At 40.6% G+C, this 11372-nt stretch overlaps 1 long non-coding RNA gene across 1 annotated transcript; it reads left to right on the forward strand.

Annotated features, from left to right (window-relative positions):
• Positions 1-1225: 1225 nt before the first annotated feature.
• On the forward strand, positions 1226-10292 carry LOC115090209. The gene is made up of 3 exons (XR_003856341.1): positions 1226-1686; positions 5217-5331; positions 9614-10292. It is a non-coding gene; the product is annotated as an uncharacterized LOC115090209 (long non-coding RNA).
• The last annotated feature ends 1080 nt before the right edge of the window (positions 10293-11372 follow it).

Here is an 11372-nt window from a genome sequence, read left to right on the forward strand (position 1 = left end):
TGTCAAATTAAGATTCAAGAGCTCCAACTTATCGTAGTTAACTTTGAAGCCAGAAACGTTGCTGTATTGATTCAATTCGGACATCACCCCCTCTAAAGATAAGTAGGCATTAGTAAGCGTAAAAAGAATATCATTGGCGAAAAGAGATAATTTAAAATGCAAATTATTCAGCTGGACTCCCATAATTTGTGCAGACATACAGCCCCTCGTGGCAAAAGTTTCCAAAAATAAAATGAACGGCAGAGAAGATAAGGGGCAGCCCTGCCTCATTCCCCGTCCTTTACAAAAATTTTCCCCGTAGCCACCATTGACCTTAACTTTTGGGGAATCATAAAGCTTTTCTATCCATTGAAGAAAAAAGGATCCAAAATGCATTTTATTTAGGGTCTTAAATAAAAAGGACCACTGCACTAGATCAAAGGCTTTTTCAGCGTCAATGGATAATAAACCTGAAGGGATATTTCCATGATGTAACCAATCAAGAAGGTCAACTACCTTGCGGACATTGTCTGACGCCATATGGGTAGGTATGAAAGCCACTTGATCAGAGTGGACCAAAGAGGGTAATATTTTAGTACCTATCCGCGGGCGTAGATTTGTGCGCGCAACCTGGCACGCACAAATCTACGCCCGATTTTATAACATGCGTGCCTGCTTCTGGGCAGGCGTAGGTTGCGCGCGCCAGCCTAGAGGCCCTAAGGAGGCCTCTGGCCACGCACCCGCCCCGGAACTCCCACATCCCGCCCCTTTTTTCAAGCCCCGGGACATACGTGCGTCCCAGGGCTTGCGCGTGTCGCTGGGACTATGCAAAATAGGCTCGGTGCGTGTAGGGCTTTTAAAATCTGCCCCATAGTGCGACTTCAATTGCTATCCATCTGTGGTCCAACCTGGAAGGTGATATAGATGGCAGTGAAAGTCTGAGCCAGCAGTGGGTAGGAACATGACTTGATATCTCCCGTCCAATCAAAATAGAAGAAAGATCTGACAGGAGAAACAGCAGGAATGCTTTGGCTTAGCTGCCACTGTTGGTGAGTAGCAAGACAGATCTTGCAGGCCTTCCTTAAAAGTGGGTGGGTAGCACCCAGAGGTTTCTGAGATTTTGCCACCCTCCAAATTTTGGGGCTCTAGGCAATTACTTAGTTTGCCCAATGGAAGAGCTGGCCCTAGTGCCTAAACCCTTCCCTTACGGTCTTGCACTCTCCCTGTACGACACGTGTGTGTGTCCACTTTTGAACTGCTTGTTTAATTACTGCTCAAATAAATGTTTTTACATGAGTTATGAAAGCTTTCACAAATGCTATGAAATGTGATTATATATAACTAATCAACAGGGAAAATAGGTCAACTGTACCCACAACTAATCAGGACATCACCTCTCTTTAGAGGTGGGTGAAATCATCATGCTTGCTTTTCATACTGTATGACTGTTTGTTCTGTTTTGGAATGACAAAGAGGCCTCAGTGCAGTTTTATAATTATTTTGAAAGCTAATTATGTTTGGGTAGAAGGAAGGAAGGAAGTAATAAAACAATAATAATTTATAGATTTATTTCCTTTTTTTGCCCCTGGAGTTCCTCCTTTCTCTTCCAGCTCAATCAGAATCAGTGCAAACATCCTGAAGCTGGGAGCTGTGCACCAGGGCTCTTTCCAAAACACTCTTATCTTGGGATTGAAATCCAGCCACCAGGTATCATGCTTATTGATGACCACATCTCTCTACCTGCCCCCTCCCTCCCCCCCCCCCGGGAGGTGCTGTGAACACTGCCTTCACAGCATCCCCACTCCCAGCTGAGCTAGAGATCAAATCCAGGTCCTTCTGCATGGCAGCGACAGAACTACCCCACTGAGCCACCGGGTTGGACCAAAATTAGATAACATAAAAATGAGGAATCAGGAGGTTGACTAACCGTAGCTGCTTCAGATCACCTAGCTCCTGTCTGCTCAGTTATCATCTATTTGACTGTATTTATTTTTACACAGTCTGAGCTCTCTGGGGGTTTACAAATGAGCGAGGAGTGGAAGCTGTTCCTGGAGGAATCAGATCTTTAATTACAGCTCAGTGCAAACAGCTGACGTGCAATTTTCTTATACTCTGTTCACCTTAGCCACAGACCCAGAGTGCTGTTTCTCACTATTTAAAGTGATTTTTATCCATAAACTGAGCAGATATTAGATGGAAGCAGAGCAACCTCATATAGGCAACTCAACACTCTAATTTTTTTTTTTACTGAGATGCTTTAAATGGGTAAATGTTCCCAACACTGCTGGAACAGCCAAAACTCATGCTGCTTTTCTGACACAATTCTTTTTTTACACAGCCCTATGAGTGGCTAGCAGAGAAAACTACAACTCTGCAAGCAAATTAAATTTTAAGAATGGATTTAGCAATTTTAGAATAGGCTGGTGCTAACTCTGACATGTTCCTAAGAATCTAGCAAGGTTGGAATTTCTTTGTGTTGGTCCGAGTCCAGTGTCACTTGCCCTCTACGCTTAATGTTGCAAAAAACTGTTATCAATAAACACTTGAACCATGTGTGTTGTGGGGGTGGAGGAGGTATTTTTCTACAATTACTAAACTGAAATGAAAAAAAATATCAGCTGGGTATGAGCAGGAACTGCTAATCATCACCAATCACACTCAAAAACAACAAAAAAATAGAATTAACAGAGAAAGTGCGTAACCTCGGAGTGATAATTGACACGGAACTAAGCATGAAACAACATATATCTTTAAAAGTAAAGGAAGGTTATGCCAAACTCATGATTCTTAGACTAAAACCATTACTAACAACCTCCAACTTTCGATCAGTGTTACAAGCTTTAATTTTTGCAAGCACGGATTATTGTAATGCCCTACTACTAGGTTTACCATACACCACGATAAGACCACTCCAGATACTACAAAACACTGCTGCAAGAATTCTGATTGGTAAAAGTAAAAGAGACCATATCACCGAAACCCTAGTCGAACTACACTGGTTACCCATTCAGCAAAGAATACAATACAAAACACTATGCACCATACATAAGTTAATACATAACGAAAAAACATAATGGCTGAAGACAGCCCTTCGTGTACACGTCCCTCACAGAAACCTGAGATCAGCTAACAAAGCACTCCTAACCATTCCTTCCGTTCAAAACAGCAAGACTAACCCAGTAAGGGAAAGGGCACTATCCTTAGCATGTCCCTTACTATGGAACACATGCCTTTAGAAAATCAGATTACAAAGAGACATCAAAACCTTCAGAAAAAGTTTAAAAACATGGCTCTTTAAACAAGTGTATCACAAAGAGAATGGAGAATAGAACCCAGGGGAGTGTAGGATGCAGACGGTAGAACACCCACAACAACACCCTAATCATGATGTGTGTTTTTATTTTATTTTAATTTTTCGTTCACCACCAAAGGATAGGATACAATTATTAATTTATTTTTGTACTTAAACTGATACAGATAGAAATGGACATGATTTATCACACCCACCAAATATCATTGATCATACAACTATGTTACCATAACTTGATGGCACCTGTGTAGTTGATATAATTTAATACTTTTAGCAACATTAATGTATGTGCCATATTGTAAACCATTGTGATGGTATATCTTAACGACGGTATAGAAAACAATTAAATTAAATCTACTACATTATTTGCTAATTTAACTGACATCTGGAAAAAAGGGTTAATTTTCTTTCAACAGAAACAAAGTGAGATAAATATGGTAGGTCGTTAAAATGTATTTATTTTATTTTGTCTGCTTCAAAGATTTATGTGCCGTGCTAGCCATGGTCCTAGGCGGGTAACGATCGATGCTTACATAAAAACAGAGGCCATAAAAGCTCTCTTTCCTTCCTTGCTGGTATGGTATTTTAGGTTCTGTTAATGGCTCGGCTTGCTCTATTATATTGGCATTTTTTGGACAGCATTTGCAGTGACAGCCGCATTCCACAATGTGATGTTATTAGATGTGGGCTTAGGCCCCAAGGGAAGAAAGGACGTCTGCTATCTAGTGAGGCTGTTGAAGCAGGACTCGGCTTTAAAAGTGGTTTCTTTTCAAAACCCTAGACCAGCACAAGGACATAAATCTCCTGGAGAGGGAGAAAACTTAGTTTTGGGTTGGTTTTTTTTTAAAGTAAACTTTCTATTGTATCTGATTTTACTCTACCTGCTTTACCTTTCCTCTTTGCTAGGATATTATACATGTAAAACAGTAAGGTAGGTCTTCAAGATACACTATGAAGAGTAGGTCAGTCAGGAAAGAGGAATTACAGTTTCTGAGCCACAGAAATCTCATTGAATCAATAGGTGACATTACTGAGATTATTAGCCAGGGGTGTGATCTGTTAAAAATAAAATCTGTCTGTGAAGGAGGCTCATTGTTAGTATTTGGAAAAACTCAGAAGAAAAATGTAAACTTTTGAGAAGAACCAGAAATTCTTATTTAGAATCTGTGGTTGAGTTTCCGCCCTCAGGTATGACTTTGGGGGCAGGAGTATGTACAGTCTGTAAAGCATATGATAGAGGCATTCCAACTGCCAGCTTATTACTGTGTAGGGGATGCCAGTGATATCCTCCACACTCCCAGGGAGATGAGGTACAGGATCATAAGGAAGGGGGCACCTGGCTGCCTGCTTTGGAGTAGCATGGCCCGGATGGATGGGAGTTGTGAGGAGCTATAATGTTCTGGGAACAGATATGTACCTAAAATGCAAACCATGTATTTCTCAAGGAGTACGTTGAATGAGGGTAAGTAGAACATTATTTAGGAGTGGCAATGTGGTTTGGGGAAATTGTATAATTTGTTTACTGTTGTTGGGTTAATGCCTGGAATTTGGTATCTTGGCTGCGAAGCCTGTGAAATCTTATAACATCTACCAAGAAAAATCCTACAGTTACCTTCTATCTCACTTGTAAACCGTTACTCTGCTGGTAACCCCAGTAAATACAAGTTTTAAAGGTGAATTTTCAAAAGTTGTGCTGGATAAAAATTAGAACCTGCACACACAAACTAGATTTTGCGCGAGTATATGCTATTTTAAAAACCGCAGCATACACACACAAATCAGAGTCCATGAATAAATTTGCGCATGTAAAAAAGGGGCAAGTCAAGGGCGTTTGAGGGAGGGGCCAACATTTACATGAGTAAGTTGCTATCTTACAGTCCTCCAAAGTGACGTGCATGTTTTCTTGCATTATATTACACCTAACCAGCATCTGGCATAGGTGATCGTAAACATCTTAAAAGTGAAAAAATGACTGGATGGGGGATCTGAATGAACTGGGGGACTTCAGGCAGAAGAGCCAGGAAGGTCTTCACAAGCTGCAGGTGGGTTGGACAAACTGGTAAACTAATTGGTAAAACTGGTTATTTCATTTCTGTACACATATTAGAAAACCCCCGGATTTATGCATTTAAAAGTCGATTTATGGGCAGCAAATACATCTAATTAATATGAGTAAAATCTACTCACATATCCCTTTAAAATTTGAAGTACAAACACACTGTTATATCATTTGCACCTTTGCCGATATTTAGATGGACCAATTTGAGCCTAGCCGGATAAGTAGCCCCTTTTTAGCCAGATAAGTATATCTTACATACCGAGATAAGTACAAAAAATGGACAAGCATCATTTTTCAGACTTATCCGGCTAAATGCCACTACTTAGGTGGATAAATTGGAACTTATCCAGATAAATGCCATTCCTTTTCAGGATAAGTTTGAATTTGCTTGGCTCATGGTTTCTACATATGTAAGCATTTGTATTTTATAACCTATGTATAGCGAAACCACGCCGGTAAAACAGAGTAGCAACTTTGCATGTGCTCATGTACACATGTAAATGGGCACATGTGAGCAGTTTTGAAAGTTATCCTTTAAGTGTTTTTTGATATATTCCTAGGTGAGGAGTTGATTGGGGAGTTTTCTACAAGTAAAAGAGATAGAGGTCAAATTCACAGAGTAGAGAGTCCAGGGGTGGTTTCCCTGCCATAGTTCAAGGCAAGTGTGTGCATCCTACCTGCCTCGGGCTGGTCCACTACACCAACTGATTGTTTGTTTTTTCTGAACCCTCTCCAAGAGACTTGCTTTAGCTGCAATGAGTTCCAGATCATCTCAACATTTTATGTGCCACTTCTGGGGCCTTACATTACAATGGAAAAAAATTGCAAATCTAAAATAAAAATAACTGGAAATTGACATTTTAGGAGAATCCATAACTATATAGTTGGTTATGTTGAAGGAAGCCCAGAAGTATATAGAATCCAACCTTCTTCATTCACAATCCATTCTTAACAAATTGACAGAAAATGGAACTATTAAAAAAAAAAAAAAAGTGATCTGGGGAACCAAGATGGTGTCTTCTGAATAGACATGAGTGGTTCGGCTCCCTCTGAGTATGTACTGAAATTTAAATTTCTGCTTATATTTTCCTCTGTGACTATGGGGAAACAGAAAGGAGCTGTGAGAAGAACGGTTCCTTGTGTACAGGGACCTCAGCTCCAGCAAACATTGATTCTCGAACACACACATTGTTTGGCTTAGCTAGTTCTGGGTCAACTAGCCTGCCAGTGGCAGAGCTTTCACTCAGCCCTGATTGCTGTTCGTCAAAGCCCCCCGAGCAGTGCTGCCTTAGTGGAGGAGAGAAAGCCAGAGTTCAAGGAAGAGCTGGACACTATTGATGTGTCATCAAACTGTGCCTCACTGATCCATACCGATGAAGGATCGAGAATGGAACAAGCAGCGAATATGCATCAGTCCGGAGATCCTGGATGGAGCCGGTGCAGCTAGACTTCAAGCCACTTGCCGGAGGTGATGGCCTCTGTTTGCAGGGAGATCTGCAGTTTGTTCCCAGAAGTCTTAGAAGCTGTAACGGAATGTAAAGGTAGAACTCTATTGAATAAACCTCCTGTGCTAACCCTGGACGGTCTCTGGTCAGCAATGGCAGCTATTGAGAAAACTCCTTCTTCTTTGGTTGCCCTTTAATTGGATATGCACACCAAATTTCAAAAGCAGGAGGAAAAAGTATCCCTTTATGAGAATAGGTTGAAAGTGCTGTTAAAGAATTTCAAGGGAATATTATTAAAAATGTAACTTCTTCATCTTGAAGGATTGAAAATCTGGAAAGTTTTGCCAGGCCTTTGATCCTAAGTATACTTAATTTTCCTGTGATCAAACTTCTATCTCCCTTTGAGCTTTGCAGAAGATGCTCTCCCTCAAGTTGGAAAATCTATTATCTTCCTAATTCAAAGCAAGCTTTGCATTTGGTACAGCAGAAGCTTCTATTGACTTGTCAGGATTTTTGGAAAAGTCTGAAGATGGATTTTGTTGTTTTTCAAGTACTGGATTGTACATTGTATCCTGTTATCCTGTTCATGTCAGTGGTGTGTCTTGCTAATAAAAATGATTTAAAAAAAAAAAAAAAGGAAAAGGAAATTTCTTCAGGAGCAACTTTACTTGTGCCATTTGTGTTTTTGAAAGACCTAAATAACATATTTTATCTTTACTTTCGCCACCTGGAAGCTCTGATTAAGGGACAGAAACTTTGGATATTCCCAGACCTCACAAGGGTTAACATGAATAGAGGAAAAAAGTTCTTGGCTATGCGATCAGATGTTTTGTCAATGGGGGCTACGTGTATGGTTCGTCACCCCTGCAAATGTATAGTGCTCTTCCACGCTGCTTAATTTCTTTTTTACAAAACTCAGCAATTGAGAGAGTTTATAAATTCTAGACAAAGTAACATGTCATAAACTGCCCCCTGAATCATCACGTCATAAGATAATAATGGTTGCTGGAGATCTATTTTGAAGGGTAGTCCTTTTTCTTTTCACCATTTTTTTTGTTTAGACTTGTAGTCTGAGTTTTTTTCTGGTGTCCCGTCCCCCCCCCCGGTTGAGTTCAGCAGTTTGCAAGCTCTTCCTGCAAGCCGCCGGGCACCCCTCAATGCCAAATGGCCTCTCTGGATGCCACTGCAGGCTGCACACCAACACGGCGAGATCCTGCTCTGCTTTCAGGGCAGGACGCCACCAACGCCTGGCCCCGCTCTTTCTAAGGCACATGTGCCCCAACTACCCTAGACTTAAAGGGCTACCAGAGGAAAACCTCGGGTGGCGCACCCTGATGATGTACACACAGCCTCCAGTAGAAAAGTTCTTCTGAGACATCCCTTCAGTGCCTTGGCAATAGGTTGACTACTGATGGTAGTAGTGCTTTGCGTCTCCATGGTCCAGTTTGTTCCCTTGTTCCAGTTGTCACATTTCAGTTTGTTCCTGTGTGTGTTTGTTCCTGATTTGTGTCTTGGCAGCCCTGGTCTTTGTCTTCAGTTCCTGTCTTCTCTGGTGGTCAGCCCTTGGTCCTTGTCTTTTTTTGCAGTCAATCTTCAGTGTCTTCTGCTTCTGCTGTTCCTCGCCTCCCAGCCTTCTCTCTGTGTCTTGTTTCCCTCGGACGGAGCTCTGGTATTTGACTTCAGCTTGGACTCTGACTATATGCCGCCTGCCACTGACCACTGCCTGCTTACCGACTCTGCTTGGATGCTGCCTGCCATTGACTACTACCTGAACACTGACTCTGCCCTGACCACTGTCTGACTCTGCTCCAGACCAAGCCTGCAACTCCACGCCCTCAACAGATCTTCACCTCAGTCGCAGAGGCCCGCACCTAGGTGCAGCCGGCCCTGGCACCCATGGGCTTTACCTAAAGGGAACGTAGCCTAGTATTGGTGAAGCTCCGGTTGGGCCTCTGCTTCAGCCAGCTTTAGCAGCTGACAGTAGGGACCCATAGGGCTCCACCCTGCAGGTTACGCCAACTCCACCTCGGCCCAAGGGTCCACATGTGCAACAGTAACCAGAAATTGTTTTTGTTTGTTTTCACAAGCCTATTTTTTTTTTCAAATATCTTTGCTTGAATTTATAAAATCCAATAAAAATAAAGTTTTAAACAAAAGTGATATAAGCACCCTTAAAGATAAAGCAAAATTATTTTGCACATTGAAGATAAAAAAAAAAAAAGTTATGATGATGAAGTTTATAATAACTTCAACAACTTTTATGGAAATCTTTATTTTTCTAATCCCATTCCTGATAGAAAAATGTGAAAAATTTTAAGACAAAGACCTTCCACAATTAAATGAATATACAAAAAATGAGTCAAATTGTTCGGAAAAATGAGGGTATCAGATGCTCAAAATGAGTTGTATAAAGCAATTACTGCTCTTAACCTGAGCTGCAGCTGTTGGGTTTTATCATTTACCCTATTTTTATACTATTTTTTTGTGAAGTATTAAGTCTACCACAATTAAAGTCTCCTAACAATATTATCAACCTGTACTACTATTGTACACTTCTCCAGATTGTTAAATTGGTAAATCATGAAAACCATGCACAGTACAACAGCAAGGTTCTTGGCAGTACATTCTCTGTACTACTGTCATTTGCTCTTTCAGGCTGTTAAAGTGGTATATTGCGGCAGCTGTACATAGCACTAGCAGCAGTTAAGACAGTACATTGTCAACCATGCCTTCCAACCATGGCTGCTATTTTGGCATTCTGACTGCCTCAGGGAACCTAGTCCTTAAAATTACTTATCTAACCGTTTTCTTTTTTTTCAGCTGATTCGCCGCACTAATTTACCCAGTGTTTCAGAATGAAGCCACAATGCTATTCACACTTTTAAGCCAACCGAAGTTGGTGAGGTCACTGGTTGTGTGGCACAGCACCACCCAAATGATTAACCTAATCCGGATTTTGTACCATCAGCATATAACCAGCACAAGATTTTTGAAAGAGAAAGTTTTAAAGAAGTACTGCCAATTCCACATCTCCATTCAGTTCAACAGACTGCGAACAAGAAATCCAGTGTTCCAGTTTTAACAGACGTTTTTACAAACTGCTACTTTCTCTCCGGTGCTTGAAGTTGTACAATCACACACAATCCTAGATCTGCAAAAATATATTGAAATTTTAGACAATGCGTAACAATTGGTGCTGTAGTTCTTTGCTTATTTAAACAGTTTTTATGTTCTATCCGCCGTATCTTTAAAGCCCACAGAGTCTTATCGACATAAAGCTTTTCACAAGGACATATCAAAACATATACTGCTGGCTGAATGGCACTTCATAGGCAGTTTTAATTTGATGGTAAACCCTGACAAGTTAATTTTCAAAGACGTTATGCATGACCAGCTTGTATTCTCATATGTGCTTTTTTCTAAAGGTCACAAGTATGCACACATTTATGGTTTCACACACACATTCACCTGCACAAAAAAGACGTGTTCTAGGGACAGTCAGGAGTGAGGCCAAGAAATTGCTATTTTATAAGAGATTTACACAAGTGTATTAGGCAACATATTCACGCAATTTTACACCTGATAATTAGCACGACTGATATCAGACTTGGCTGTTTGATATTGTTGGGTGGGAGGTCTGGGTGAACTGGGGGGGTTCAAGGTGAAATACTAGAGGGTCTCGAACTGGAGATGGACTGAGTGAACTGGTGGAGGTATTTGCAAACTGGTGATTTCAATTATGTGTGCATTTTTTAAAATATACCTACTTACAGGTACAAATCAAAGTTTAACTGTATAAATTAGTCATAAGTTACCTTAAATAAGTTGACTGTTAAAATTTGTTTTTCTTTATTAATACTATCAACAATTTTTTTATTGAGAGACAAAGACCTCAGAACTGGTGAAAAAGTGTCTTCCACGACCACTGATTTCAAAACCAGTAAGTTCAATCACCGGTCTTTTATTGTCTCCTATTTTTTAATTTTAAATAAAACTTAATTGTTTCCCACTTCTTACGGGAAATAAGTATTGACAGATCTTATGTTGCGAGTTATCTCATCTGACAAAAACGCCGGTATCACGGCAATATGGTAAAAATTCTTGTAACCAGCCCAATTCTTTTAGCTGGATTATTAGCTGAATTGTTATGAGGTTCAGTCATGGCTTTATAACTCTGGCAACTTATGCTCTTGAGGTCAGCCCGTAAATTTATATCTTTCGGCTTACAAACAAATGTGTTGTGGTTTCTAAGAGTTTTAACCCTGAAACCTCCCCGACATCATGAAAAATAGCACTTGTCTCAAATTCATTGCATTCTTGTGTTTTACCAACGAATCTGTGCTGTAAAACCGCCAAAAGCACTTCTTAAACTTGTTACGATTTTTCTCCTTTTTATAACAAGTCTGTGCCGCACATCACCGCCAACATTAACGTTTCGCCTAACGCTTCCTCAGGGCGGGTTGTTCCTCTCTCAGTCTTTGAGTGATCGGAGAAAAGTCGTAACAAGTTTAAAATAAGTGCTTTTGGCAGTTTTACAGCACAGATTCGTTGGTAAAACACAAGAATGCAATGAATTTGA

The sequence above is a fragment of the Rhinatrema bivittatum genome, chromosome 4 (genome assembly GCF_901001135.1).
Source record: "Rhinatrema bivittatum chromosome 4, aRhiBiv1.1, whole genome shotgun sequence".
Taxonomy (NCBI): Eukaryota; Metazoa; Chordata; class Amphibia; order Gymnophiona; family Rhinatrematidae; genus Rhinatrema; species Rhinatrema bivittatum.